A 14,841-nucleotide genomic window follows, 5' to 3' on the forward strand; every position below is an offset into this window, starting at 1 on the left:
TCCAATTCGTTTATAACCGTCAATGAAAGAAGATTCGGTGTTATTTCCTGATTGTATGCGTGCTTGCTTAAATACTGTACAAGTCCTTGCGAGTTTCGTAAAAAGACTGTATGCCTGTTTGTGAGTGACTTCTTTATAAAATATCGGCGTTTCCTATGCTCCTGTAGTACTTCTTCATAATTATAACCCGCAAACAAAGTTTGAAGGAGGGTGGAATATAGCAGTCAACATGCGGTTTGTCTGTTCGGTCTGTTTGTATGTGTCCTCATATATTTGATTGTGCAATTACTTCTATGCTATTACATCTACATCTCTCAAATATTACGTACAAACATCGGCAATATGTACTTAATGTCCATCTTATTATTTTCCTTTTTCTTTTTAAAGTAACACTTAAAGGTGAAACATGGTCTGCTTTTTTGTGTCAGTGCCGTAACTTCTTTATGCATTAAGGGATTTTGAAATAACTTGGCACAAATGTTCACCATCATGAGACCATAATTAGACGATGTATCGCATACAATTTTATACTTTCTAGAATTTCAAACCATTGAAACCAGTATATAATCGCAACTACAATTAATAGGGTGTGAAAATATGAACAGTGAATGGGGTGATCTGGAGTGAAACGGAGCCAGACTGAATCCCCTAATTCTTTGTGGACCGCTTTCTTGACAGCGTCGCAGGGTAAACATCATTATTTTAGATCTGTCTTTGTATTTGTCATAAACACACGAACTTTAACATGAAACTTGTCTTATTTTACTGAAAATACATTCTGCGAATGAAGTAAGTTCCATTTTGCAAGCAGAAGTGCCATCAGAGGAAAAAATGAGGGTTTAAGGTGAGCTTTTGTGCTTTTGTGATCACCCTGTGTCCGTCGTCCGTCGTCCTCGTCCATCGTCAACAATTTGACTCTTAACACTGAGAGGTCACACTATTGGTCCAATCTTAATGAAACTTGGTCATAATCTTACCATCAATAGAATCTTGGACGAGTTTAATATTGGGTCATCTGGGCTCAAAAACTAGGTCACCAGGTCAAATCCGCAAGGACAGATTCCTGACGTATTATCACTATCAAATGTAAATTATTTCTAACCTGAGAAATAGCAGTAAATCTTGACAGGTAGTAATCACGACGGCTGTACTACTCGCGCACGGTATTTGTAACGATAACATGTTTATGTTATTATTGAGGAAGGGGGAATTGGGACAAAATAGTTGTACTACTTTTAATCATGTTGACTGGTTTACCATGAAGTAACTCTGAATTACTAGTAGGATTTAATCGACTTTTCCGGTAATGTTTTCGTTATCCTTCCCTATTTATACGTTTATTCGCAGGATACTTGCGGGTGAAATACAAAAATGTAGTTTTTTTTTAAAAAATCAGAGGATCATTTTGTTGCAGACGGACAGACAGCCGGGGTTAACCTATAGTCCCCTCCTGTGTCATCTCATATTTATTTTAAAATCGTCAGGTAACCGTGATTTCCGTAGGGAATCAACGGTTAATTTCTTGCATAAAATAGCAGGGACCCTGTTTATACTTTCAGTTTCTAATTCGTATTTTATGATAGTATATGTTGTGACAGGATGGACCTACCGGGGACAATAACTATCAGAACAAATCAACACCCATTACAATATTTACAAATTTATTTACAGAAAATGATTATTTTCAATGCATAAATGAAAAGTGAAAACAAAATCTTATTATAAGAAAGAAAGAAAAACATCTGAGCTCAGTAACTCTTTTATGAAGTTCTAACACTGACTGTTCGTTGACACAGATGTTTCCGTTAACTTTGAACTTTAATTAGCACAAAAATACAACATATCTTCAAGTAAAGTCCCTTTAAACCGTGAATACGTTGACTTCGTTTTAGCTCCCTATGATGGTAGGTGATTGCATCCCTGAGCTGACTTCTGTGGATCACAAAAAGCATCGTCTTTGCGGTTTACGACACAACCATGGGACAAAAGCTCTGCGCTGGGAAAATCACATCCAGGCGAGTGAAGACAAATGAACCTCGGGTATTGTACTTCCGGGTCGTGACAGCATCACCAGGTAAAAGTCGTCTGGTGGAAGAAGCTAAAATATATAACATATGGTAAGCACCATAGCAAAACAAATAAGTAAGGGCATAAAACTGCTCCTTTGGGTACACCATACCTTCGTAGGCTCCCATAAATAATACGTGCTACTTATACAAAATATATGTGCTACTAAGTTCATACGCCACGTGATTAAAATACGTCACAGTCACTTATTACTTCCATTATTTCTAAAATTACTAACCAAGTCTAAAGTTAAAGTATGGAAAAGATATGAAAAGCTTATGATGAAAAATTTTAGATAAGGAAATGATAAACTGCAGCTATTATTTACAATCACAAATTAATATGATGCAATGCGAAATAAACGTAATACAAAAGCTAGCATGAATATAATATCAATTTTGTGTAAATTCGTCTAATGTCGAAAGTGGTGTGCACTAGGCAATCTAGTCCAATCTATTTGTAGGGTAATGTCCCGCCAAATACTAAATTTCATGGGACTCACGGCTTATGCGTGTACTCTGACTATTTGCATTTTTACGGGAATCACGATATAGCCGGGAAATCTGACTACTTTGGCGCGGATTGAAATTTACAATTTAAGGCCCGTTATAGTGGTTTTGGGGATAAAAACATAAATTACTGAAGTTTATAAAATACCAACTTTCTTGTTACTGAACCAAATTTAATAAAATTTACATGGAAATTTAAGTTATGAAATACAGAAAAACATGAGAGGTATTTTATGCGTAAAATCTGACATTTACCTCAATAACTCAAAAATTTACAAAAAGATAATGCAATACCTGTATTTACACTACAGATACATGAGGCCCGTATTTCAGTTTGTGACATATGTGTGTAAAACCAACACTGAATATTTGCATGTAAACAACGCTGAAACATTCAACTAATTATTTAATTAAGTAGGATAGCGAGTCACAGACACTCCATCCCCACCCCCAATGGATTAGTACAATCATCGCACGAGGGGTTCGACATTAAATGACATTATAAACATGACGACTGATCAAAAGAGACAATTGTGTATGCATTTTTTTTTTAAATTTCATTAACGCCTTTAAAGGACATAAATCGCCTGCTGTACTCGCAAGATGGAATACAGTATCACTCACAAATACGCGTTCAGATCAAATATCAAAATTGGCAAGTCGGCATACAGTAAGTGTTTTTACACAAACTACATAAAAATCAATTTCATTCAGAAACGCAATAAATACGAAACATTTTATTTACATATATTTATGGAGTATGCATACATATTACAGAAAGCATCATGGATAATTGGATTACAAATCAATTTGGCGTGATATTAATCGTGACTTGGTCGAGTGAATTTTCATGCAATGAGTGTGATCAGTCAACATTTTGTAATCATTACCTGTCAGTTTCATCTATTATATCACCATATACACATATTTATGTTAGACTTATCGTTAAACTTTAATACACATACAGTGTAAAGCAAAATAATGAATTTGAAGACGATTCTTACCTTTCGCGTGTCTGTTTATTGTTTTGATCACTCGCAAGAGGAAGAGGGGGGCTACAGTCGTTTATAGGGTGTGAATTAGTCATATCTCGAAATCTGAGCTGGTTCTGAGCGATAGAAATTTATTCCCCGGTACGCCGGATCTGGTCATACACATATCTCACACACAATCAGAATTTTACAACGGTGTGTATCTTTCGCCATTTACAGCAGTTCCCCAGTTTACCTGTATACAACTCGTAGTACATACACACAAAGGTTTAAATTATTTTCACTAATTTAACATAATGCTTTCGTCATTATAAGCTTATGAGTGAAAAGATTATGTTGATTAATTCATCAATTACCAATTAAATATCTTTTTACGTTCACAAGACAGTATTATATATTTATGTTACCGCATATCTTTTCCGGCTTATTGTGTTATGCGCTTTTATTTCTAAGTTAATGACTTGATTTGACAATACTTATGTTAAACTGAGAACATTATAATACACAGGAAGACTACTCAAAATATACATTCTATATATATTCATCGCATTTAACAAACTTTCAACTTCAGGCGCGGTGCTGAAATATACTAATTCCTTTTGAATTACCGTGCTGCATTTGAAAAAATAAATGTAGTATTACCCCCAAAGATGTTCATATATTCAGCTCATAATGCAGTTACCTGTGTAAATTCAACAGAAATTAATACAGCAAAGCCAGAGAATTTTAATACAGTTTCGTTATTTGTAAAAAAAGAACAACAACATTTGTACATTAACTTATTGATATTATTTACTACACATCAAAGAAATGCATATGAGAATCTGATTCCAGTTCGTTTAAAATACTGATTAAGAACACGTGGAAATAATAAAACCTATATCATACAGTAGCTAACTCATGCAATTATCTTAACACGGGGTTTTCATGCTATTTTCGCGCTGATTTTGTTCAGCAATCGCAATGTGTTGAAATCTATGATGTAAAAGTGTCCCAAGGGTAAAAAAGATACTAATACCTCTCAACAACCTGTGCTGCATTTGAAACAGCATTTGTTATGTCATTACCTCCTACGATGTTTATACATGTATAAGTAGCTGTCAATTTGTTACACAATTATCTACGTATGTTGAAGAGTAGTGAATACTACAAAGCCGAAATAGTTTAATACAGTTTTATTTTATTAAATATTTGTCAAATTTAGAGACCACATTAATCATAACATTAGTACATTATCTGATTGATTTTATCTACTACACATCAAAGAAAATGACACAAGGATCTGACTCCAATACATTCTTAAAACTGTTTAAACACTTGGAAATTCTAAAGCCTAGATCATAGCTAACATCTACATCTACATCTACATAATACTTCCAACAATCATTAACGATTATGACTGGAAGGCGCTTGTCTGGGCAGTGTTAAAAATGAGAAAACGCATTAGGTGCAAAGAATAAAAATTACTACAGGTGCTAAGTTAAAAACATAGTGAAGGAAGTTACTGCAGATGTACAGTGGCCAGCCGCTCAGCAAATATGTTGAGGCTGGGGCTGGACTATAGGCGTTAAGTTGGTCTGCAGTTTGCAGTTTGCAGTTCGCAATTCGAATTGCAAACCGCAAACTGTTTTGCATTTTGCAGTTCGAATTGCAAACAGCAAACTGTTTTGCATTTTGCAGTTCGAATTGCAAACTGTTTAGCAGATTGCGATTCGAATTGAAAACCACAAACTGTTTTGCAGTTTGCGATTCAAATTGCAAAATGCGTTTTTATTTTGCAATTCAAGATTTGTATGAACCGCGTTGCTTCCGAGAAAGCTGTTATTGTTTTTGGCTTTTTTATGATTGAAACTTTAACAATTCAATCTAATTTGTACATTGTAATATGAATTGCAAACTGCAAAACATTTTGCATTTTGCAGTTCGAATTGCAAAATGAATTTTTATTTTGCGATTCGCGATACCTATGAAGCGTATTTTTTTAGGCTTTGAAATTTAACATTTTACTCTAATTTGCACTTTGTAATTTGAATTGCAAACAGCAAAACATTTCGCATTTACAGTTAGAATTGCAAAATGCATTTTTATTTTGTGGTTCAAGTTATATATGGACGGCAATTCTCTTTCTAAGAAATAATCTATCATGTTTTGTCTTTCAGGCCTTATTATTGAAGATTTCAATCTAATTTGCACTTTGTAATTTGAATTGCAAACTGCAAAATAATTTGAATTGCAAAATGAACTTTTATTTTGCAGTTCGAGAGATATATATAAGCCGCAATTTGCTTTCATGAAAAATGTTAATATTTTGAGGCAACTCGGGCTATAACACTGAATATTTCAGTCACATCGTTTTTCTTTTCTGCGATTTGCGATTCGAATGGCAAAATGAAGTGTTACTTATTATTCATTATATATATATGAATTGTGATGTTTTGAGCTTTTCAGTATTTAAAAATGAATATATTTCAGGCTTTAAAATTGAACTTTTCAGTCGCTTTGCGCTTTGTATTTTTAATTGCAAACTGCAAAATATTTGCACTTTGCTATTCAATTTATAAAATGATTTTGTTTTCGCCGTTTAAGATATAATTTAATCGCATTTCGCTTTCCGAGAAAGATGTTAATGTTTTGAACTTTTCAGAATTTTAATTCAACATTTCATTCTCATTTACGCTTTGCATTATTAGTTTTCAAAGTGAACGCATGGATAACGCACGTTTTTTTCTCTTGACTGTTATAACATCTGCAGAATCCCGAGGGATCGGTTGGTGCCCAAGCTCGGTAGGGCGAGGGCGAGAGTAGCAACGTATACCAAGGGATAGCTGATGATGTTATAACACGAAAATATAATGAACATGCGTTAACACAATTCTAGCATAAAACGCGCATATAAAAAAAGAGTTTTTAACAGCACGTGAACACGAGAACACGTTTACTCTACTGTTAAAACATCTTCGAAACGTATCAAGAACAGCAGTTTTATGCTAGATTTTAATTTTTCGGTTCAAGAAATTTATACCGCGATTTGCTTTCCGAGAAAATGATTTTCGGGCTTTAAAATGATTCCTGTACTTGTAATTAAAATTGCAAACCGCGAAAAATTTTTCCATTTTGCAGTTCGAATTTCAAATGCGTTTTTTTCCAATTCCGGTTAAGATTCAACAAGTTATCTTTTTGGCGATGCTAGGAAAAGAAATATGGGCTGAGTACACTGACCGCAGATCACAATCAAGGCCAGTAGGTAAGGCTAGTTTAGTTTACTCGGCAAAGAGAAGTATGAACGGAAAAATTGTGAAAAATGTATTTCCACACGGGGACTATATTATGTGCAGGAACACAAGCATCAAGAGTTTCTAATAATAATGTACCCCAGTATGCTGGAAACCGTATAAATGAATCATTGCACAAAGCTATGCCATTTCTGACTCCCCTTAAATACCAAGGCAACAGAAATCAAGATCCCCGCCATCAAACCGTGGTTAGAGCCAATGAGCTCCCACTTGGTACGATCAAAAAAGAATGTCTGTATACGAAATCAAGCGTCCGAGGTCTCAAGAAAAACTATCTTTGTCGACGTAGCAGACTTTAGCAAAACCCAGTAGGACAAAAGGGATGGGATGTCTAAAGTATTACGAATGACTGTAATTTGACATTTGCCTCACTGAATGCTAGTTACTTGAAACAGAATTTCTTTTTTCTGTATCAAAAACAAATATAAATATGTATGATATTTTAGATATTGAAAAGGGTTTTTTGCGATAATTTGCGTATATTTTGAAATATTTTGCAGTTTGCAATTCAAATTACGAAGCGAAAATAAGATTGAAAACCTGAAAAGCCCCAAACAATACCATGTTTCTGAGAAATTTCATCGCAGTTCAGTACATATATTGAATCTAATTTAAAAAATCATTTGCAATTCGAACTGTAAACTGCAAAATATTTTGCAGTTTGCAATTCAAATTACAATGCGCAATTGACATTGAAATCTTGAATTCTGAAACGCAAAACAAAAATTCATTTTGCAATTTGAACTGCAAAATGCAAAATATTTTTGCAGTTTTTCAATTTAAAATTATAAAACGCAATAAGATTGAAACGTTAAATTTTCAATTTTGAAAACCCCAAACAATACCGTCTTTCTGAGCAACTTCATCGCAGTTCAATACATATTGAATCATTTTGCAATTCGAACTGCAAAATGCAAATAACAAAATATTTTGCAGTTTGCTATTTAAATTAAAAAAGCTCAACTGATATTGAAATCTTGAACTCTGAAGCGCAAAATACAAATTCATTTTGCAATTTCAACTGCAAAATGCAAAATATTTTGAAGTTTGCAGTTCAAATTACGAAACGCAACCTAAATTGAAACTTTAAAATTTCAAGCCAGAAAAGCCCCCCCCCCCCCGACCCCCCCCCCCCCCCCCCCCCACACACACAAAAAAAAAAAAGAAAAAAATACCATGCTCTGAGAACTTTCATCGTAGTTCGATCCATAGGCCTATAATGAATCGAAAATAAAATTGCATTTGCAATTCAAAATGCAAAAAATTTTGCAGTTTGCAATTCAAATTACAAAGCGCAATTGACATTGAAATCTTTAATTCTGAAACGCAAAAAAAAATTCATTTTGCAATTCGAACAGGAAAATGCAAAATATTTTGCAGTTTGCAATTCAAATTATAAAGCGCAATTGACATTGAAATCTTTAATTCTGAAACGCAAAATAAAAAATTCATTTTGCAATTCGAACAGGAAAATGCAAAATATTTTGCAGTTTGCAATTCAAATTACAAAACGCAATTGACATTGACATCTTGAATTCTGAAACGCAAAACAAAAATTCATTTTGCAATTCGAACTGCAAAATGCAAAAATATTATGCAGCTTGCATTTCAAATTACGAAAAATTAAAATTTCAAACAAGATTTAAAAATTAAGTCTTGAAATCCCAAAGCCTAAAAATTATACCATCTTTCAGTAAATAAATAAATATAAATGATTTTTGCAGTTCACACTGCACAATGCGATCACTTAGACCAACAATGTCTTTATTTACAGAATGCTATTGAACATATTCCGAGTCACCATCTAGTATTTAAACCTACATAAAAATTGTAAAAGTGTTATTTTATATAAATACTGATTTCATTTTTATCGTCCGTATGTATTGATCCGACAGTCAATACTCCGTATGTTTAGCGTAAATTAATTGTCGATGTCCGAACCTAAACAACGATATAACTATTGAAAGTTTATTATCAAAGCTGTTCAGCTACAAATTTCGTGATTGTGTGTTCGACTCTCTGTCCGTCAATATCATTAAACTTAAAAGACGAAAAAATTGCCACACTTATCATAATTTTTGTTCATCTATAAAAGAATACTGTACTATTCAACGCAAACGTACATGTCAGTAAACCATTCTTCAATATGTCGACTGAAATCTTTAACAAGTGTGTGGTTCATCTAACTTACAATTCACGAAACTCGCGTCAGTACCCTAGAAAAATGAAAAGTTTAATAAGATATTGTAAAATAAAAAGTAATGTAGTACGGAAACATTATTATATGTTATAGTTCAAAAATCTTTTTTAACCAATGACAAGCGAAGGATTTTCAAAAAGTAACCACTTATTTTCATATAATTTCACAGCGGAAAAAATGAGTCACCTAACGTCACGACACGTCTGACGTCAAATTCGAATACGCGCGCCTGTTCCCCGCGCTAAGATTAAAATTTGTTGCAAAATGCATATCTCAACATAATTAAGCATAAAATAAAAAGAAAATTTGTTTTGTTTTCGTGAATATGGAATATATCTCACCTCAAAGTGAGAAAATGTTCACATTTTCACTGGCGCTACGCGCTCGGGAAAATATTTGAGATTTTCTCACTTCTAAGTGAGATATAGGCCTATTCCATATTCACGAAAAACAAACAAATAAATATAACGTGAACCGCAAAATAACAGTTCATTTTGCTATTCGAACTGCAAATTCGATATGTTTTGCAGTTTGCAATTCAAATTACGAAGTGCAAATTAGATGGAAATGTTAAATAATAAAGCATGAAAGGCAAATAATTATAGAATCTTTATTTATAAAGCGAATCGCCGTCCAAAAATATATCTTGAACCGCAAAATAAAATTCATTTTGCAATTCGAACTGCAAAATGCATAATGTTTTGCAGTTTGCAATTCAAATTTAAAAGTGCAAATTGGGTTGAAATGTTTAGGTTAAAAGCCTGAAAGTAAAATACAATAACATCTTTCTCGGAAAGCGAATCGCAGTTCATCTACTTATATATAACTCGAACCACAAAATAATTCATTTTGCAATTCGAACTGCAAAATGCAAAACTGCAAAATGGAAATCAGTTTGGGGTTTCATTTCGAACTGCAAAATGCAAACTGCAAAATACAAATCAGTTTACGGTTTGCAATTCGAACTGCGAACTGCAAAATGCAAAACAGTTTGCAGTTTGCAATTCGAATTGCGAACTGCAAAATGCAAACTGCAGACCAACTTAACGCCTATGGCTGGACTGTACATATTGGGGAAGGCCATTCCATAGTCTGATTGTACGGGGGAAGAAGGAATTCATGTGGTATAGAGTACGGGACTGTGGAATTAGGTAGTTCAGGTTTCTGGTCGGAGTTAGATGGTTATGGTCGACGCATACATGATTTGTTCGGATTTTGTAAAAATAGATGAGAGAAGATTGTATGCGCCGTTGTTCTAAAGTTTGCCAGTTTAGGGTGTTAATCATATGGGTTACACTGCTTGTATAGTTATAGTCGTTAAAGATAAACCGTGCAGCTGATCTTTGCACTTTTTCGACTTTGTATGAGAGGGACTTTGCCAGGGGTGCCAGATGGATGAGCAATACTCGAGTTGTGGACGGACATAGGTGTTATAGGCTTTCTCTTTGACCTTTTTGTTTGTTGTCTGAACATTTCTTTTGATGAATTTAAGAGAGTTGTTTGCTTTAGAGGAAATAGTATTAATGTGTTCAGACCAGTTTAAGTCTTTAGTTAGTGTAACACCTAAGTATTTAGCGGTATCGGTAGATTTCAGTTCCTTGTCATGCAGGGTGTAAGGAAACATGACAGGGTTTCGTTTGCGAGTAATTCTCAGCACCTCACACTTGTCTGGATTGAATTCCATTGACCAGTCCCGTTCCCACTTTTCAAGGGCATACAAATCTTTTTGTAGTGTTTGGGCATCGTGCATTTACCTTAACACGGGAATTTCATGCTATTTTCGCGATTTTTGTTTAGCGATCGCCAAGTCTAGAAATTCATGATAGAAAAATGTTTCAACAAAGCATAGGCTATAAAGTGTGTTGTACATGTCCGAAATAATGGTAGTTTACGACGGTTCAAATAAAATGATAATGCTGCGGCTGCACGGGTTTAGGATCATTTGGCAAAAAATATAGAAACCGGGAGACATCAATTAACACATGGGAATCACAGCAAAACAATTCTCATGCAAAAAAAAAAATAATAATAATAAAATAAAATCTGATGTTCGCATAACGAACAGATATATCCTACAGAAAAATTGTCCCCAGATTCTGCAACCTGAAGCACACTATTTTAAAACTTACATCATGAATTTGCTATATTTTAATAAGCGTCTTATCTTTATAAACTGTCGCTTTTAGCATTATAAAAGTTATTTAATTGTTACACAAAACCACTGACGTGTAAAGTTTGAAAGCTCAAAGTCTCAGTGCGTTACTGACATACCAAGGGTAATTTTTACAGTGCATATGCTCATTAACCAAAAGGAGTTTTTTCTGTCACTGACATTCCGATCATTCTACAATAAGTATGAATATGACATACGATTATATCTGCGCATGATATTTTCTTCAACTTCAGATCCGTAGAAGTTCAATTTGATCAGAACAACGTTTTAAGAAATTTTGTTTGTTGGACGGGGTGGGGACGACCTCACTCACCAGCTTATCAGTTTTGTTCATTCAGTGGTATATCACACCGTGCGTTTATTGCGGTAGCATTTTATGTGGTATTTTGGGGAAATAAAGAACGAAAATTATTGATGATTGAACTGACAGTGCTGATGAAATAGAAACAATCACAGTATTCTACAGACGAGTTCCCGAGGTATTAGAAAATACAATATGTAACGCATCGTAAGAATTCACAATTTATTATACATGTACTAATCGTTTGATTGAAACTTTAAAACAGAGAAATTTTATTGCGATTGAAGGATTTTATTGAATATAAAGCTTTTAAATACATAACGATATTATTCGTTGTTATATATATGGTTATTTCATACTTCACTCATGTAACTGACCGACACAAAATAAGACATTTCCCTACTCGGTGACACATATACGCAGTATTTATTATGGGTGCAAGTATATTTATCTTTAGTTTTGACAGTGGCATACGTATGATTTACTGTTATCAATAGCATTGAGGGAATCACACATAATCATAAAAATACTTACGATATAAATGTTTTGATTAAAACAACAATACCATGAATTTAAAATACCTACGACTGATTTCATTTTAATCTTCCTTGATCAGAACGATTTTTACACGAGCATTCCGTTTCTGCATGTACTTTGTTTTGAAAGAGTACGGATAAACTTTGCGGTAAATTCAGCTGTTGCTTCAGTTTTCATTCTCCTACCTTTGTAATGTTTTACTTTATATACATTTTCGTGATCGAAACTCCAGATATTTTTGTTTGCAATTAAATCATATTCAGTTTCTAAAGGAAAAATCGTCACAAAATTGGGAAAAAGCCTTTCCGAGTGTGGGATTCGAACACAAGACCTTCACAAATTTTGAAAGATTAACTATGCAAAGTCAAAGTTTTACTGAAGCCTGGTTTTCTAAAAAAAGATAAAAACAAAACCTTTATATGGGAAAATAGTTTGGAAACAAAATAACTATGACTGGAAATGCTGTAAACTTTGTTTAAGTCTTTTTTTAATATTGATTGCTATTTTCCCGGGCAAGAAATAACGATTTTCATGCGTGTCATTGCGGAGTTTGAATTAAGATTTCCCGATTTTTATTTCCGCATATCGAACCTAAAATTTTACTTTGCATTTAAATAAACGCAAAATTCTTTTTTCTAAGAAAATCAAGTTTTCTTTAACCTGTTATCGGAGAGAAAAGCGCAAATAAAAATAAATGTTTTGTTTCTGTCATTCTTTCTGATTTAGAGTCATGTTCTATCTTATTCAAATTAATTACCTACTACTATTGTTTTCGTCTCAAGCCTGAGTCATGAGTTGATTTCCTACTCTGGGAACGTCACTTTTGTTATGCCTTATCTTTTTGAAACTTATCATTATTATATAGCAAAGGGTACTATAGTTTAAATCATGATTATGTATACAATGTATATATAATAATACACAGTTCAAATGTAGGAACACAACAACTGAAAAATATACTGAATATTACGCCGATTGGGAGATTATCCAAATAAGTTGTCTGTGTTTTTGTTGTATGCATGATTTCCTTAATCCGAATGGTTTTTAAAGGAACCACACTTATATGTTTGACTGTTAATTCTGTCTTTTGAACGAGTAGAATTGAAGGAAAAATAAATTGTCTGCTTAGCACAGATTCAAGGGCGGATCCAGGGATTCCGGCATTTTTTCACATTTCTTCATTTGTTCTGGGTGGAAATATAAATATGCATTTTTTCTCGCTCGCTATGCTCGCATGGGCAATTTGTCTTTTGTTTGGGTAAAACAGTGCATTTTCTTCTTGCTCGCTACGCTCGCACAATAAAAGTTCGACAAGTTTGCATGAGCTCCTATAAAGCTTTTTATTTTACGTAAATAAACTTTCGTAACCCCTCCCCATAAAAATCCTCAGAAATCGGGCTAAGAAATTCCATTCCGAGATACTTAAGAAAGAGTAAGTCTGACGAGTCTTTAAAACATGGACTATACGTAGCATGTTATTTGGGTTGATTTTATCATAAAACCTGTCCTTTTTCAATACCAAAATCAATACCTCAGAACGCCAAGAATGCACCAGATGGATCTATTGTTTTCAAAATGTTCCGGTGGGTTGGGGTTGGGTGGGATGGGGAGGGGGGAGATGGGGACATGCCCACAGACCCTCCTAGTTGTTCTACTACAAACATTTTGCACCCCTTACACCAAATCCTGTGTCCGCCCTGAGATTTGTGAATGCCTAATTAAGTTTTTTAGTTAAAACATAAAGAAGGAACTAAAACATACAATATTACTTATTCTTGCAAACCAGACGGGGATTTCCGGTATCTTTACCGGTGCTGGAAAAGTCCATCTTATGACTCTCGTGCTGTAAATGACGTATAAGAACTACATACGTTGGTTTCCCGCGCTTTGTTTCAATACACTGCCATAAGAAATAGTTCTAAAAAAGAAAGCTGTTTAATTGATTTTATTTTTATTATTATTTCTTGAAACCGGTATGCAAGAAAAAGATTCTACCACTGGTTATAGGTGCAGATGGAAATATCTGGCAGAGAGCCTCGTTACCGCCTAAACAGTTACCCTCGAGGCGGGATATTCCTATCTACACCTACAGCCAGTGAAAGAATCTTATAATATCGAAGTTCAAAAGTTGTTGTAGGCAGTGGAAAGGATCTAAACACACAACTGATAAAACCAGATACTGTTTTGTGCTTTATTATGTCTCTGCATCATGAGTCTGGTTTGTTCTTTGACTGTTCTATGTCTTGTCATAAACAGTTAGTTTAATGTTAACATTTGACATAGACAACTTTTGATTGAATGTCGAATAATTGACGTGCTACATTACCTACATACAGAATATAGAACTTTCTCTATTGTCTGACCGCCTCTGTTTTCGGGTGGTTAGAATCGCTGACTTAAAATCACTCGTAAGTACTCACTGATTAAGGGACTGGGTTCAATCCGTGCTACCGACCAGATCTCTTTATGTAAGAAAGATGACAGCTTGAGTACTAGTACTTGATCTTTCCAGGAACGATTGTTGGGTAAACTGCCCACCTGACATAACTGAAATAGTGTTTAAAATCGCGTAAAACTTATCAAATCAAGTTAAGCCCATCGGTTGTCTTTTCTCATATATATGATATGTAACAGGAGCTTCCGCATTCACCATTTTAATAGCTAGTTCCTCGTTTCAACTTTACACACGTACCCGGTTAGTTATACACTTGTACCTCATTTAGTCTTTACACTAACTCCCCGTTTTGTTGAAACACACACTTCCACATT

The sequence above is a fragment of the Mercenaria mercenaria genome, chromosome 4 (genome assembly GCF_021730395.1).
Source record: "Mercenaria mercenaria strain notata chromosome 4, MADL_Memer_1, whole genome shotgun sequence".
Classification (NCBI taxonomy): Eukaryota; Metazoa; Mollusca; class Bivalvia; order Venerida; family Veneridae; genus Mercenaria; species Mercenaria mercenaria.